At 39.2% G+C, this 16,744-nt stretch overlaps 1 protein-coding gene across 2 annotated transcripts in view; it reads left to right on the top strand.

Moving 5' to 3' along the window:
• Positions 1-16,744, top strand: part of pde6d (phosphodiesterase 6D, cGMP-specific, rod, delta) — a 73,443-nt gene that overhangs the window by 29,770 nt on the left and 26,929 nt on the right. The window contains exon 2 of one of the 2 annotated variants that reach the window (XM_063045751.1): positions 14,670-14,714. The exons of the other annotated variant lie outside the window; for it this stretch is intronic. The gene's annotated coding sequence lies outside the window, so the exon portion shown is untranslated. The remainder of the gene's footprint in view (positions 1-14,669; positions 14,715-16,744) is intronic. 2 annotated transcript variants of the gene reach the window in all.

The raw sequence follows: 16,744 nt of genomic DNA, 5'->3' as shown, positions 1-16,744 counted from the left end.
GTGGCATCTCTGATTTTGATGTGTCTGTTGTTTGCATGTTCTTGAATTTCCATATTTCAGTTGATTAAACTGCAGCAAATCTAATTTAAAAGTGACATCTGGGCAGAACTCTGATTTTTATCATAAGAGAAGAAACAAAGGTGCATTTGTAAAAACACTCACATCCACAAGATGCTTTAAAACACTTTGTGGCTAATGAGTTACCGTATAGCAATTGTGAGATAGATAAAGTTTGCATTTAATTTCTAATAAATTAAGTTTTGAATTCTGAGGTTGAAAAATGCCGTAATATATTAGCTGAATTGGGAATATCTCATCTCAAAGACAACAACTTTGATAGCAATGCAATAATAGGTAATACAGGTGTCCCCTGCTTTCTGAATGTTCTCTTTACGACATTTTGCTTTTACGAAAGACCGACATTAGTACCTATTTTCGTTAACGGAGAGGATTTTCGCTTTTACGAAAAAAGACGCTGGCTTTAAACTTGTGTTTACCCCGAGAAAGACTACCATGACCATGAAGCCTTGCGCGGGTAGGTTTGTGTGCATGCGTGATGTGCGAATGTGTGTACATGTGCATGCGTGATGTACATGCGAATCCGTGATGTGTACATGCGTGTACATGCCGATTTATTTTTTTCTTTTTGACAAATCGATTTTGGCTCAAACTTCCTGATTCTGGTAAATGAATACTATAGTGTAGATACATTATTTCTACTTTATATAGGCTGTGTATTTATCATATCATTCTTGCTTTCACTATATGTTAGTGTTATTTTAGGTTTTATGTGCTACCTGGTATGATTTGGTAGGTTATTTTTTGGGTCTGGGAACGCTCAAAAAATTTTCCCATATAAATTAATGGTAATTGCTTCTTCGCTTTACGCCATTTCAGCTTACGAATGGTTTCATAGGAACGCTGTACATTTGGTTAGAGGGGGAAACTTGTATATGTTAACTGAATCTTTGACGGGACTTAATGGTAAGCTATGTATAGTAACTGAGCCTGAGGTGACAGTTCAGGCTAAATTGATCAATGAAGCAAAGATGGATCCTATCATGCAGCTGGATTGTCTTACTTGCACTTTCAGCTATGAGCTCTGGCATTTGAGCCTTTTAAACCTGGATAACTCTATCCAGTTTGCACATTCTTGGAACTTTGAAATCAAAAGTTTGGACTTTCAGTGCACTGTCAATTTGTTATCTCGTTTTCTGAAAAATTCATCTTCTATCAGAGACTTGTGTATAAGTGAGAATTTAGTTAATCTACTGAAAGTAAACTAAGCAATCTGATAGAAGGCCTTCTGTTTCTGTAAGTTTAGCTTTCTTTGATGATGGAATTCATAGTACCTTGTGAAACCACATGTGCAGAGTTTAGAATTGTTTACTCAGATGTCCTCTGAGATTTTAAAAATGATTAAACTTTTGCTAAGTATTACATCAGTGGTAATGGGGGAGGGACTACACCTCTGCTTTTGATATGTCTGTGGTCTGTCTGCATGATCTCAAACTTCTAGATTTCAATTGAGTAACCTGCACCAACTCTTTAACATTTGCATTGCATATTTTCTTGTACTAAGATAATAGTGTATCCTACTGCTCCTCTCTAAACCAAGTTAAACAACAGAATTTGGGTGGCTGAAGGGAAATGGGCGTGGAGTTGGGTTATTTGGTTTCCTGGAGCAGGATATTCCTCTCTTATAGCTATAAAAGTGTCCATGATGATTCATTGTGGTTTATGGCAGGATAGTATGTGTTGAGTCTAAACTAAAGCTACAATAACTGAGATGTTCCATTTAGTTCTACTAAGTCAAAACTAAACAGAGAATTTCAACTTTCATGTGGATGTAGCCAAAACTGAGACTGGCAATATTTCCTTGAATTATACTGATGAGGTTATTCTGATCCCAATCTTGGTAACTACACATTACTTACTGATACTATTTTAGATTTCCCTGAAGTGGTTTGTCTTTTTTCTTTACAAAAGATGTTTTTTTTCCCCCTTTTATTTCTCACCTTCCTGTAGATCTGACCCTTACTTATCCCAAAATACCTAATCAAATTGTGCAGAGCTCCTCTAGTTTCCTGCTTCAGTTCTAGACAGCCTGTTGCTTACCAAATGTGTGCACTGATTGGCTATTGGAATTATTTGCTCTAGTATACAACTTTACTGTTGCTTTCACCTACTTTCTCTGACAGTGAAAGTGGGAACCCACTTGACTTATAAGTCTCATCTACGACCACTATTCTTTACATTTCTCCTGAGAAGCCTTCCTTCCAACATCCCTCTCCTGAAATTTCTTTTCTTGAGGATAAATGTTGCCTAAACTGTCTTACTTTCAAAATCCCATGTCTATCCTTTTATATGCTCTAAATCAGCACCCCCCCCAAAAAAAAAAGCTTTGCACTTCCTTCTACTCCACCTGGTTTTACCCCAATTTCTGCACCTTGTCCAAGTAACAATGGCTTAAATTGTTTTGCTAAATAGGTAGTTTAAACATTTTTGGATCTAATTGGGATGTGTAAAGTAATAATCAGATCTTGTTCCTCTGCAATTTGGCACATTGGGTATCAAATATCAGGCAAACAATCAATTGAGATTTCTTTCATCTAAGCATCTGGAATACCAAAGTTTCTGTCTCTGTTTCCTGCTGCAAGTTATGTACTCTGCTTTTTAAATGAAAATGATCTTTCTTATCAGTACCACAATGTAAGATCTGTACCTCTCTGGGTATAATATATATCAGCTTAAAATTTTTGCTGGAGATGCTGAAAAAGGTGCAGCAAAGAAGTGATTCAGCCGCTAATTTCAATCCCTCACAAGGGTTTAATTTTCAGATCTGCACGTAGCTTTTTTTAATCAAGAGTTTTGGCCAATTTAAATTGGATTATACATAATTAAGTCATTGAATTAAAAGGCTAAGTCTGAAATGTGTACACATACTGCAAGGTATTTAGATTGTGTAGATAAGAGATGAAGTCATATATATGTTGCAGCAGTGTAACGGCAGGTAGAAGGTTGTGATCACAGCTAGTTCAGAGTGATGGCAAAAATAGAAAGTGGAATCAGGATCAGATTTATTATCACTGGCATATATCGTGAAATTTATTGTTTTGCAGCGGCAAAACATTGCAATACATAATAAAATTTGAATTGTAATAAGAAATGTATTTTAAAAAATTAAGTAATGCAAAAAAATCACCTAGTAAGATGGTGCTGATAAGTGGTGATGCTTTGGGTGCAGCTCTGGGAATCATAAAATACAGTGGACTCCGATTAATTGGGGCATATTGGGGCCAATACATTTTGGCCTGATTAAGTTGCTGCCCCAATTAGTCAAAGTTTGATGGAAATAGTTAAAAGGGTATAAAAATGACAAATTACCGTTTAACTGTGACAAATTGTATATTTAAATGAAATACAGATCAAATTAGGACACAACTAATACTGTTACAGCACTATAAACTGTATTAGTTCCTAATAGTTATTGATAGAGGAATTCATTCTGTGTATGCTGCCATATCCTTTGGTTGACTGTAAGTGAACATAATCAGCACATCTGTACTGTACCTAGTCCAGGTAATGAACTGCCTTCATATAATGCCTTTGACGATTGCATCCTCATTCATTTTCATTGTAACATTCAAGATTATTGTTAATACCTTCAAATTCTTCATAGTTCCTAACTTGTTGAAGTCATTAAACAGTTTCATTTTCACTCCTAGCCATTCCTGGCATCTTGAAGCCTGAATGTTTGAAATTATTAGTGAGCAAAAAAGTTTGGAATTGACTTGCTGCTTATTTCTCATCAATTATCAGTGACAAAAATCCCTGCTTCTTGAAAGCACATGCAACTAATGCTATTTAAAAACTGTTTGCTCTATGTACTATGTGGTGTCCAATGGCCACACAAATGTACGTGACTAATGTTAGCTAGAAACTGTTTGGCAAAAGCCTCTTGTCCTAATTAAGTGGCACAGTGTCCTAAATAAAAGGAGTTCTGGTTATTTTCTTGATTAATTTTTGTTCTGTAAGAGTTGTCCCAATGGTCCAATTAACTGGAATCCTGTTTAGGACTACTTCAGCTGAAATCCACAGTCATAGCCATGGGTACTGCAGTAAGCAACATAGTTTTAAGATGGTTGGAAAAATCTAATGATCCTCAAAATCAACAGAGTCCAGACCACAGACTTGCATTGTGAATGCAGTTACCCTTTTAAAAAAAAAATCGGAAGTGCAGAAAGTGGGCCACTCTGCAGGTTCAGCTGAAACGCAGAAGCCTTAGACCCCCGCTCCTGAATAACCCGCTGGTTGATGTACAGCAAGTAAGAGAACAGTAAGCATAAAAGGGAATGCAAAATATCCTATGGGCAATTGGGAAAAGGATGTTAGAAGACAAGAGAAACTAAAATAGTAATTTTCTTTTGGAGGCAGAGAGCATAGCTGAAGTACAAGTGAGTACTGTTCTTCCTGGGTGAAGAGTGATGCTAGATGCTGCCCGAGTCTCAACAAAGGAAAATGCAAGTAATATTCTGTACCCAGAGGAGGTACTAGAGAGGTTACCTACACTTAAACTGAAGACAGTCAGGGAGGAAGTTGTAGAGGCTATGTTGTATAGCCTCTAAATTGTATCTGACTATGATTTTTCCAAACACATAGATTCAGAGGGAATTGAACTGTTTATTTGCCCACAAGAAAATGAATCTCAACGTTGTTTATGGTGACATTTGTACTTTGATAATAAATTTACTTTGAACTTTAAAATGATTGCAGATGAGTCAATTTAACTCTTGTTAGTGAAAGTTCTAGAAGCAATAATAAGGACAGAATTAACTGTCATTTGGACAAATGTGAATTAATTAGAGAAAGCCAGAATCGATTTGTAAGAAGGCAAATCATGCCTAACTAACTTAGAAATAATAGGCTTGTGAAGGCCATCGAATATAGAGGACTCTGGCATCATGGATGGAAAAATGGCTTTGTAACAAGAAGCAAAGAGAGGTTATTTTTGAGACTTGAGAGAATTGTGTATTACATTCTCCTTGAGTTGGCATTAGAACTACTGTGCTTTTTGTTGTCTTTTAGTGATTTGGGCTCTGATGTGTAGGTACGGTTGTGAAATTTGCAGATGACAAAGCCTGGAGGCATTGTTTATTTTTGATGTTACTAATAGATTTCAAAACGGGCAGATGGAATGGGATGGGAAGTGACAGATGAAATTCAATACTGTGAAATGTGAATTATGGTTTGTTGTGAAGAATGAGAAGAGCCCAAATTACCTATAGGGCACAATTTTAAAATTGATATTATATAAATATGAAGTTCAAGGTAGCTTTGAACCAAGAATGATATTATATGAATGTACAGAATAGATTGAGGGAAATGATAGGTATAGAATTGAGGACTGATGCAGGGATTTGACCCAAAACATAGACAATTCCTTTCCCCACACAAATACTGCTCTAGCAGATTGCTGATTTTTGCAGATTCCAGCATCTGCAGTTTCTTGTGGCTCCTCTGTAGTAATTAAATATTGCTTTTATGTCCTCAGGGAATCACAAAAAGCTTGTTAATCAATTATTGATGTTGGAATGCAATCGTTGTTGCAGATAAGTACCATAGCCATTCTTTGTGTACAACTTGATTTCCCAAATAGCTAATGATATTAAAAGATTAGTGACTTAAGAGGGAAATCAAGAGGGTTATAAGAAGCAATGAGGTTGCTCTGACAGACAAGGTGAAGGAGAATCCCAAGGCCTTCTACAAATATAGTAAGAGCAAAAGGATAGCAAAGGACAAAATTCCACTTGAAGACCAGCATGGTCATCTGTGCTTGGAGCACAAAGAGACTGGGGGTGGGGAGATCTTAAATTGATTTTTTTGCATCTCTATTCCTTTGGGAAACAGATACAGTTTATAGATTTGAGGCAAAAAAAATAGTGAAGTCACGGACCACATCGGATTACAGAAGAGGAGGTGCTTGCTGTCGAGAGATAAGTTAGTGGATAAGTTCCCAGGGCCTAACAAGGTGTCCCCTCAGACTTTGTGGGAGGTTAGTGCAGAAATTAGAGGGGCCTTGGCAGAGGTATTTAAAACATTCTTAGTAATGGGTGAGGTGCCAGTGGATTGGAGGATAGCTGATGTTATTCTATTCAGGAAAGACTCTAAGCATAAACTTGAAATTGTAGGCCAGTAAGCCTGACGTCAGTAGTGTGCAAATTATTGGAAGGTGTTTTAAGGGATAGGATATACAAGTATTTCGATAGACAGCACCTGATTAAGGATAGTCACCGTGGCTTTTTACTTGTTAGGTTATGTGTAACCAACCTTAGATTTTTCTTGAAGGTTACCAGGAAAGTTGATGAAGTGGATGTCAAAGGCCTTGCTAAGGTCCATGTAGTTAAAGTCCCGCAGAGGAGGCTGGCACTAGGAATGTTCAGTCACTTGGCATTCAGGATGAGGTAGTAAATTGGACTCTACATTGGCTTAGCAGGTGAAGCCAGATGGTTATCTCTCTGACTGGAGGCCTGTAATTAGTGATGTGCCGTGGGGAGCAGTACTGGGTCCCTTGCTTGTCAATATTGGGATTGATCGATTTTTGCGGGCTTGTCCATCTATCACTTAATGTTTGACTTATAAATTCTGTGCATGTGAACTTTTTCATTGTTTCTGGGTGACTACAAGTCAAGCAGACCTATTTGGCTGCACTGGACAAAGATTAAATCTGTGGCACTAACTCTTTTGGAATACATACTCACCTTGGCCCAATGAGAATAATTGGAAAAGCTGAGGAATACTGTTATTCACAGTAACCCTGAAATATTTACATTGAATGTTTTGACTGATTTTATTTTCATGGCAAACACATTCAATGAGCCAAATTTAAAAAAAAAAGCCGGCATCATGCTGAGTGTATGAGATCTGAAAACACATGACATCGTGATTTCATATGACGGACCAATTGGCAGATAGGTCTCCGGTGTTAATCCAATTTGTACGTCATCCTGAATGCCAAGCAACCAAACCTTATTGATCAACTTTCCACGCGGGACCTTGTCTAAGGCTGCCCAAGGTCCACAAAGATAATATCCTACTGCTTTGGCTTGAACTTCCCTGGTAATTCTCTCAAGCTTTTTAAGATTGGTTAGACATGACCTGCCACGCACAAAGCTTTGTTGACTATCCCTAATCAGTCCATGTCAAACCAAATACTTATTTTTCTGGTCCCTTAAAATATCTTGCAACAACTTTCCCACTACTGATGTCGGGCTCATTAGTCAATAATTTCCTGGCTTATTCTTAGAATATTTTTAAAACAACAGAACAACATTAGCAACCCTCCAATCCTCCAACACATCACAAGTGTATAAGGGTGCTTTGTTTATCTCTGCAAATTCTGCACTAGCCTCCCACAGGGAACACCTTATCAAGCCCAGGGATTTATCCACCCTTATTTACCACAGGACAGCAAACACCCTCTTCTCTGTAATCTGTATAGGGTCCATAACCTCGCTGCTGTTTTGCCTGAATTATATAGACTCTGTGTTTAACTCCTGAGTAAATACAGATGCAAAAAATTAATTTAAAATCTCTGCTATGTCTTTTGGCTCCACTAATTACTACTTTGATCTTCCAGAGGATCAGTTGTCTCCCTTCCTACCCTTTTGCTCTTAAGTATTTGTAGAAGACCCAAGGATTTTCCTTCACCTTGTTGCTAGAGCAACCTCATGCCTTTTGGCCCTTCTGATTTCCTTCTTAAGTGTTCTCTTGCAAGTCTTGTAGTCCTCAAATACGTTATCTGTCCCTACCTGCTTTGCATCGTTGCTGCTTTCTTAACCAGGGCCTCAATATCTCTCAAAAATGAAGGATTCCTAAAACTGTTATCCCTGCATTTTACTTTGCCAAGAACATACAAATTTTGTACTCCCAGCATTTCGCTTTTGAAGGCCTTGTTATAAGGATTACCGTCAACAATGATGATCAGTTAGGTGTAGAATGGTTCTATTTACTGGTAGGTACATTTATTGGCTCGGTTCACAAGCACGTGCATTACACAACTGAATATGTAACCTTCCACCAACAGCTAAAGAAGAGAAAAGGTAATACCTGGGAAAAAGAACTTGCGTTAGGCAGGCGTTCAGCGTGGGTCCTGATGTGATCTCCACGTGACCGAAGTGGGGTCTTCCATATCAACGATTCTTGATCTCTGAAGCTGCCTGTGTTCCAAAATCCCTCACTCATTCTTTTCCTTATCGAATTAATCTATGATATTTCAGGCAATTAAAAAAGCTATTAGATGGTGAAAGATGAAATATGAGGGCAGACGAGCCAATAATATAAAGCAAGATACCAAAAGCTTTTTCCAGTTATATGAAGAGTAAAAGGGAGGTGAAAGTTGATATTGGTTCACAGGAAAATGATGCTGGTGAGGTAGTAATGGGGGACAAAGAAATGGTAGATGAACTTGATGGGTACTTTGCATCTGTTTTCACTGTGGAAGACACCAGCAGTGTGTCAGAGATCTGTGAGTGCCATTGCTATGACAAAGGGAAAAGTGCTAGGCAAACTCAAAGCTCTTAAGGTGGATAAGTCACCTGGACCAGATGGACTAAATCCCAGAGCCCTGAGAGAGGTTGCTGAGGAGGTAACAGATGCATTGGTCATGACCTTTCAAGAATCACACAATTCTGGCATGGTCTGGGAGGACTGGAAAATTGCAAATGTCGCTCCACTCTTTAAGAACAGAGGAAGGCAAAAGAAAGGGAATTGTAGGCCAGTTAGCCTAACCTCAGTGGTTGAGGAAGTGTTGGGAGTCTATTATTAAGGATGAGGTTCGGGGTACTTGGAGACTGGTGGTGAAATAAGTCAAAGTCAGTATGGTTTCTGCAAAGGAAAATCTTGCCTGACAAATCTGTTAAGAGCTCTTTGAGGAAGTAACAAGCAGGGTGGACAAAAGAGAGGGAGTGGCTGTCACTTACTTGGATTTTCACAAGGCATTTGATAAGGTGCCACACGTGAGGCTGCTTAACAAGATAAAGTTCTAAGGCATTTCAGGAAAGATGCGGACATGGATAGAGAAACGGCTGACAGGTAAGAGGCAGCTTGTGGGAATAAAAGTGGCCTTTTCTGGTTGACTGCTGGTGACTAGTGGTGTTTCTTGGGTCAGTATTGTGACCACTACTTTTCACATTGTTCGTCAGTGATTTGGATAATGGAATTGATAGCTTTGTGTCCAAGTTTGTGGATGATACGAAGACAGGTGGAGGGGTAGGTAGTGCTGAGGAAGCATGTGTTTGCAGTAGACCTTGGACAAATTGGAAGAATGGGCAAAAAAGTGGCAGATGGAGTACAGTGTTAAGAAATGTATGATAATGTATTTTGGTAAAAAGGAACAATAGTGTGGACTATTATCTAAATGGGGAGAAAATTCGAACATCAGAAGTGCAGAGGGACTTGGGAGTCGTCGTGCAAGACCTCCAGAAGGTTAATTGTGGTAAAGAAGGCAAATGCAATGTTGGCATTTATTCCAAGAGGAATAGAATATAAAAGCGAGGAGATAATGCTGAGCCTTTATAAGACACTAGTCAGGCCACACTTGGAGTATTGTCAATGGTTTTGGGTCCCATATCTCAGAAAGGATGTGTTGTCATTGGACAGAATCCAGAAGAGGTTCACGAGAATGATTCCAGGGACGAAAGTGCATGGGGATCTCATTGAAACCTACCGAATGTTGGAAGAACTAAATGGGATGGATATGGGATGGATGTGGAGAGGATGTTTCCTGTGCTGGGGGGCATCCAGAACTAGAGGGCACAGCCTCAAAATTGAGGGATGACCTTCTAAAACAGAGGTAAGAAGGAATTTATTTAGCCAGAGTAGTGAATCTGGAATTGTGTGCCATAGACTGTGGTGGAGGCCAAGCCGTGAGTATACTTAAGGTGGAAGGTGATCGTTTCCTGATCGTTCAGGGCATCAAAGGATATGGCAAGAAGGCACGAGTATGGGGTTGAGTAGGATCTAGGATCAGCCATGATGGAATGATGGAGTAGACTTGATGGGTTGAATGGCCCTCAAGACCTGTATCTCTTTTCCAGATTACTGATAATGTAGTAAACTGGATCAGCAAATTTATAGATGATACCAAGATTAGGAGCATAGTGGACAATGAGGAAGGCTGTCAAAGCTTGCAGTGAGATCCGGATGGCTGGAAATATGAACTGAAAAAATGGCAGATGGAATTTAATGCAAACAAATGTAAGGTGTTGCACTTAAGGAAGACAAACCAGAGTAGGGGATTGAGGAGTGCGGAAGAACCAGACATATTTGGGAATTACAGATCCATAATTCTTTGAAGATAACGTCACAAGTAGGTAGGGTCATAAAGAGAACTTTTGGCACATTGACCTTAATAAATCAGTGTATTGAGTATAGGAGTTGGGATGTTATGTTGCAGTTGTATAAGATGTTAGTGAGGCCAAATTACCAACCTACAAAAAAAAACCCAATAAAATTGAAGGATACTGAGGAAATTTACAAGCATATTGCTGGGACTTGATGACCTGAGTTAATTGGAATTGTTGATAAGGTTAGGGCTTCATTCCTTGGGCCAGAGGAGAATGAGGGGAGATTTGATAGTGGTATACAAAATCATAGAATAAATGCACTGAGGTTGGGTAAGATTAGAACTAAAGGTAATGGCTTGAGAGTAAAAGGTAAAATGCTTACGAAAGGTTCAGAGAGCTAGGTCATGTTAGAGATCTAGAAGATTATAAGGGTAAAACAAAGGAGCTTAAGGAAATTAGGAGAGCCAGAAGGGGCCATGAGAGGCCTTGGCGGGCAGGATTAAGGAAAACCCCAAGACATTATACAAGTATGTGAAGAGCAAGAGGATAAGACGTGAAAGAATAGGACCTATCAAGTGTGACAGTGGGAAAGTGTGTGTGGAACCGGAGGAGATGGTCAGGACTGGATGAGGTGTACCTCAGGTTACTGTGGGAGGCGAGGGAGGAGATTGCTGAGCCTCTGGCGATGATCTTTTGAATCATCAATGGGGATGGGAGAGGTTCCGGAGTATTAGAGGGTTGTGGATGTTGTTCTGTTATTCAAGAAAGGGGGTAGAGATAGCCCAGGAAATTATAGACCGGTGAGTCTTACTTCAGTGGTTGGTAAGTTGATGGAGAAGATCCTGAGAGGCAGGATTTATGAACATTTGGAGAGGTATAATATGATTAAAAATAGTCAGCATGGCTTTGTCAAGGGCAGGTCGCACCTTATGAGCCTGATTGAATTTTTTGAGAATGTGACTAAACACATTGATGAAGGAAGAGTAGTAGATGTAGTGTATATGGATTTCAGCAAGGCATTGATAAGGTACCCCATGCAAGGCTTATTGAGAAAGTAAGGAGGCATGGGATCTAAGGGGACATTGCTTTGTGGATCCAGAACTGGCTTACCCACAGAAGGCAAAGAGTGGTTGTAGACGGTCATATTCTGCTTGGAGGTCGGTGACTAGTTGTGTGCCTCGGGGATCTGTTCTGGGACCCTTACTCTTCATGATTTTTATAAATGACCTGGATGAGGAAGTGGAGGGATGGGTTAGTAAGTTTGCTGATGACACAAAGGTTGAGGGTGTTGTGGATAGTGTGGAGACCTGTCAGAGGTTACAGTGGGACATTGATAGGATGCAAAACTGGGCTGAGAAGTGGCAGATGGAGTTCAACCCAGATAAGTGTGAAGTGGTTCATTTTGGTACGTCAAATATGATGGCAGATGATGGTATTAATGGTAAGACTCCTGGCAGTGTGGAGGATCAGAGGGATCTTGGGGTCCGAGTCCATAGGATGCTCAAAGCAGCTGCGCAGGTTGACTCTGTGGTTAAAAAAGGCATACGGTGTATTGGCCTTCATCAGTCATGGAACTGAATTTAGGAGCCGAGAGGTAATGTTGCAGCTATACAGGACCCTGGTCAGACCCCACTTGGAGTACTGTGACACACAAAAAATGCTGGTGAATGCAGCAGGCCAGGCAGCGTCCATAGGAAGAGGTCGCTCTTTATTGACTGTGTAAATCTCTTAGACTTTCGAATTTACCATTCTAAGAACTGTGTTCGAATTTACCAATTTAAGAGCTGTTTTAGCATTTACCCTTTTAAGAGCTGTTCCAGAGTTGCTGTATAGCAGTTAACTTCCAGTTAAGTTAGTCATTTGAATATATTTTCCACTGTTGTTGAGCAGAGTTTAATAAATGTTTGTGTTTGTTTAATATAACCTGTCTCAATTTGATATTCATTGTTGCCGGTCACGAGACAAAAATTGGGGGCTCGTTGGGATTGTTCCGGTTTTGAGTTTAAGTGCTTGTTTAATTATCAATCTGATTTGGAAAAGGGAAATACCCAATTCTTTTGTTTGATTGGTCTGTGGGTGGTATTCGGCAGCAATGACGATTGACAACTTTATGGAATCGCCAAACCGGAGTTTTTAGCGAAGGCGAATAAGGGTGATGTATCCGAGGTTGCTAGAAGGTTGGACCTTAAAGGAATTACGAAGGTTACAACAAAGCCCGTAATTCAGAGAAAAATCGTGGAACACTATATACATTTGGGTGTTTTTGATGAAGCGGAGTTAGATAGGTTCCCTGTAAGTAAAGCAGCGATCCAGTTACACCTGGAACAGGTAGCGTTAGAAAATCTTAGAGTAGAAGCTGCTTAAAACAGAAACAATTAGAAGCTGACTTGGAACGGTATCAGTTAGAAGCTGCAAGTAAACAGAGGGAATTTGAAGAAAGAGAAGCAAATAAAAGGAGGGACTTTGAGCTACAGATGGAGAGATTAAAATCTGAGAATCAGGCTTCTGGTTCTAGGAGACAGTCTATTGCTAGTCGAGAGGTTATTTTGGCTCCTCCATTTAATGAAACAGAAGTGGACAAATATTTCCAACATTTTGAAATTATTGCTCTGAGTTCGGGGTGGCCAAAAGATCAATGGCCAGTGATGTTACAAAGTATAATTAGAGATCAGGCACAACAGGTTTATACAGCTTTAACTGCTGAGCAAGCACTTGATTATGATATTGTGAAGCAGCATATACTGAAAGCGTATGAACTGGTTCCAGAAGCTTAGAGAGAGAGAGATTCAGAAATGTGAAGAAATCCGTGGAAAAAACATATGTGGAATTTGGCTACAAGAAATCTGTGTTTTAAGAGATGGGTTTCCTCTAAAAATGTGAATGGGGATTATAATAAATTGAAAAAGTTGATTTTTATTGGAGGAATTTAAAAGGAGCATTCCTATTGAAGTAAGGACATACTTAAATGAGAGGGACATTGCTACATTGCAGGAGTCTGCTAAATTAGCTGCTGAGTATGCTTTAATTCGTAAGAGTAAATTTTCTCCAGGTAGGACTTTTAAAAGGAAAAATAGCACAGAGAGTCAAGGTAAACCAGAAATTAAGTCAGAAGTTAGTGAGAAAGGTAAAGCTGAAGGGAAACATGTGAAGGAAAGACATTTTGGTCTTATTTGTAATTATTGTAAGAAACCTGGTCATGTAATAGCTACCTGTTTCCGATTGAAGGAGAAGGAAGCAGTCCCAGATGCTTGGTGGTGGGATCCCGTTGGAGGTGGTGGAAGTTACAGAGAATTATATGTTGGACCCAGAGGCTGGTGGGGTGGTAGGTGAGGACAAGGGCATCCCTATTCCTTGTGGAGTGGCGGGATGATGGGGTGAGAGCAGATGTGCGTGAACTGGGAGAGATGCGTTTGAGAGCAGAGTAGATGGTACTGTGCTCAGTTCTGGTCGCCTCACTACAGGAAGGATGTAGGAAACCATATATAGGGTGCAGAAGAGATTTATACCAGGATGTTGCCTGGATTGGGGAGTATGCTTTATGAAAATGGGTTGAGTGAATTTGGGCAACATACATCAAAGTTGCTGGTGAACGCAGCAGGCCAAGCAGCCGGGTGACCTGATAGAGGTGTATGAGGTGATGAGAGGCATTGATCGTGTGGATAGTCAGAGGCTTTTTCCCAGGGCTGAAATGGCTGCCACAAGAGGGCACAGGTTTAAGGTGCTTGGGAGTAGGTGCAGAGGAGATGTCAGGGGTAAGTTTTTTTACGCAGAGAGTGGTGAGTATGTGGAATGGGCTGCTGGCAACAGTAGTGGAGGCAGGTACGATAGGGTCTTTTAAGAGACTTTTGGATAGGTACATGGAGCTTAGAAAAATAGAGGGCAATAGGTAACCCTAATAATTTCTGAGGTAGGGACATGTTTGGCACAACTTTGTGGGCCAAAGGGGCTGTTTCTTTGCTCTAGTGTTCTATGGTTCTGTGACATGATCTGTTCTCTGTGGCTTTTATTGAAACAGAAATATTTCTTCAGGAGATCAAAGGGATCTTGTGTTCACTATTCTTGTCCCTAGAATGGAAATGGAATCCAAACTTTCTCAAATTTATGTTTTCTTATTTGTGCATTATAATATTTTAACATAATTGTAAGGAAATATTCATTGTCATGTTCAGTTAATCTTACCTGATCAAGATCAGTAAATCTTAAAATGGTGAGAAATGGTTAAAAGTCTAGTTTTATGTTAAAATCAAGTTATAAATTTATGGAAGAGAGATAGTCAGTGATCCTCCATTGAGTTGATTTAATACTGGGAACTTTTTTTTACAGGATCTGTCCAGATGACCACTGAACCGCCAGCAGCTGCTGGAGACAGTGAGTACCAGAAAATGTCAGAAACTCATGTTTTGTGAAATCAAAGAAGTACTTGTGCTACATTTTCTGTACAGTTTGTTTAAATCTGAAGTCTCCTGGTAGGTTGGCTTATGGATTTATTCCAGAATAATCTTGATAATAATAACTGCTAGGTATTTGGTATTTTCAAGGGTATAATTTCATATTGGTTTATAAAATAGAACACAGGATTTTAAATTTCAACTTTCTTCTCTTTATGCAATCCTTTATCTGCTTTCTAATCACTGCTGTTCAACCTCAACGATTCCCATTGAAGTATTTTTATAATGCAAGTTAAAACGGCTTCTCAATCTCCTTTGCATGTGAGAAATACAGACTGAAATCTTAAGATGAAATAGGATTATATGTTAAAGTCGGACCAGAGTGGAGAAGGGAAGGGAGGTTATGCAATCTTGAATGTACACATTCAACATTACTGAAAGTTAAAGGATGCTTAGTGGTGTTTCCATTTCTGATGAAAAACATGTACCAGACACAATATAGTCTGCACAGATCACTTTATAGGGTGGGTGATGTGCTGCACATTTTCAGGATTTTCTTTGTTAATTTTAACTTTTTCAGCTTTTGTGTTGCATTCAAAATATTATTATAGAAAACTTTTGTTTTCCATATTTGTGAATTACCATTTAGTTTTTGTTCCTATAAAGTTCAGTTATCTTCTATTTTGGGTAAATCGTGTTTTTAAGTCTTCTGTTCAATTTCCTTATTATCTTCTACCAGAATCCTGAGCAGGGCTGAACAGATATAGTTTGCCTATTAATAGAAACAATATCTGCTAAGCAAGGTAAAAGAAATCCAAAGACGCTTAAGTACATTTCAATCAAAAAGAATTTTTTTCCCCTGTCTCCAGCTTATGCTTTTACCAGAGGAGCCACAGGAGGGTAGAACTCTTTCCCTCAGTACTTCAGGAGCTAAATAGTATCAGAACTACTCAAGATGAGATCTTAAAATTGCACTGTATAACTGTGGTTGGATTTCTCTCATTTTTAGTGCAGTAAATGGGCATTTGTACGAAATACGGAATAAATGAAAAATGAATAGCCAGCAGTTACCACTACTTTTCCAAGCTCCAGTGACCTCATTTTAATCCTGACTTTGAGTTTTGAATATGTGGAGTTTGTATGTTCTCTTTATGGCTGAATGGCTTTTCACTGGATGATCCAATTTCCTCCCTCATGCTTGTATGTAGTTGACTGCTATAATAGGTGAATTGCAGGAAGATTGGAAGTAAGTTGGTGGGGATTTTAAAAAAGATTGTTTAGTGATGCAGCAATGAGCCTTTGCCACCCAACTATACCTATGTGACCAATGTGGGAGGAAAAATGGGACTTGAATAGATGAAAGCTTTGTGGTTAATGGTGGACTAAAGGGTCTGTTTCCATGCCATACCAGTCTATAATTCAATGCATTCACAGCATCTTGTTCATAAAGTTCTACAGTATGTAGCAGTTTCACTAGGTCAGCATCTCATTTTTAGCTATGTCTCAACTTCTGCTCCCCAGGCGCTTGGCCTCCATATTCAATGGATTATTCTGTTATTATTTCCACTTACTCCAAGATGGACCATTAGAAGTGTCTTCCCTTCCACTTCTCTTTAGAATTGAAAGCTGAGGAAGTGCTACCTCCTTGGACTCGCATTCTCATATGTTTTCCCATACAAACATAGCAGGTGCAACATCTAGCCTTTAACTACTTTCCTTTCCAGCATCCAGGGGCCTAATCACTTTCAAGTGAGACAATGATCCACCTGCATATCTTCCAGTGTTGTACACTACACACAGTATGGTCTCTACATTGGAGAGACCAAAAGCATATTAAGTTGCCACTTTTGATTAATTTGTGAGTGTGATTAAGTTTTATGTTGCCTTTCAATTTAATTCTCCATGTCACTCCCACTTCCCTATTTTTGGTCTCCACTGTTCCATTCAACTCTTAATATAACCTTTTTTTTCCCCCCCAGAACCATTCTTTAAGATCATTAACCAGACAAT

This window comes from Mobula hypostoma, chromosome 4, assembly GCF_963921235.1.
Source record: "Mobula hypostoma chromosome 4, sMobHyp1.1, whole genome shotgun sequence".
Taxonomy (NCBI): Eukaryota; Metazoa; Chordata; class Chondrichthyes; order Myliobatiformes; family Myliobatidae; genus Mobula; species Mobula hypostoma.
Note: the sequence above shows the minus strand (reverse complement) of the source record. Positions and strands in the feature narration are given on the sequence as shown.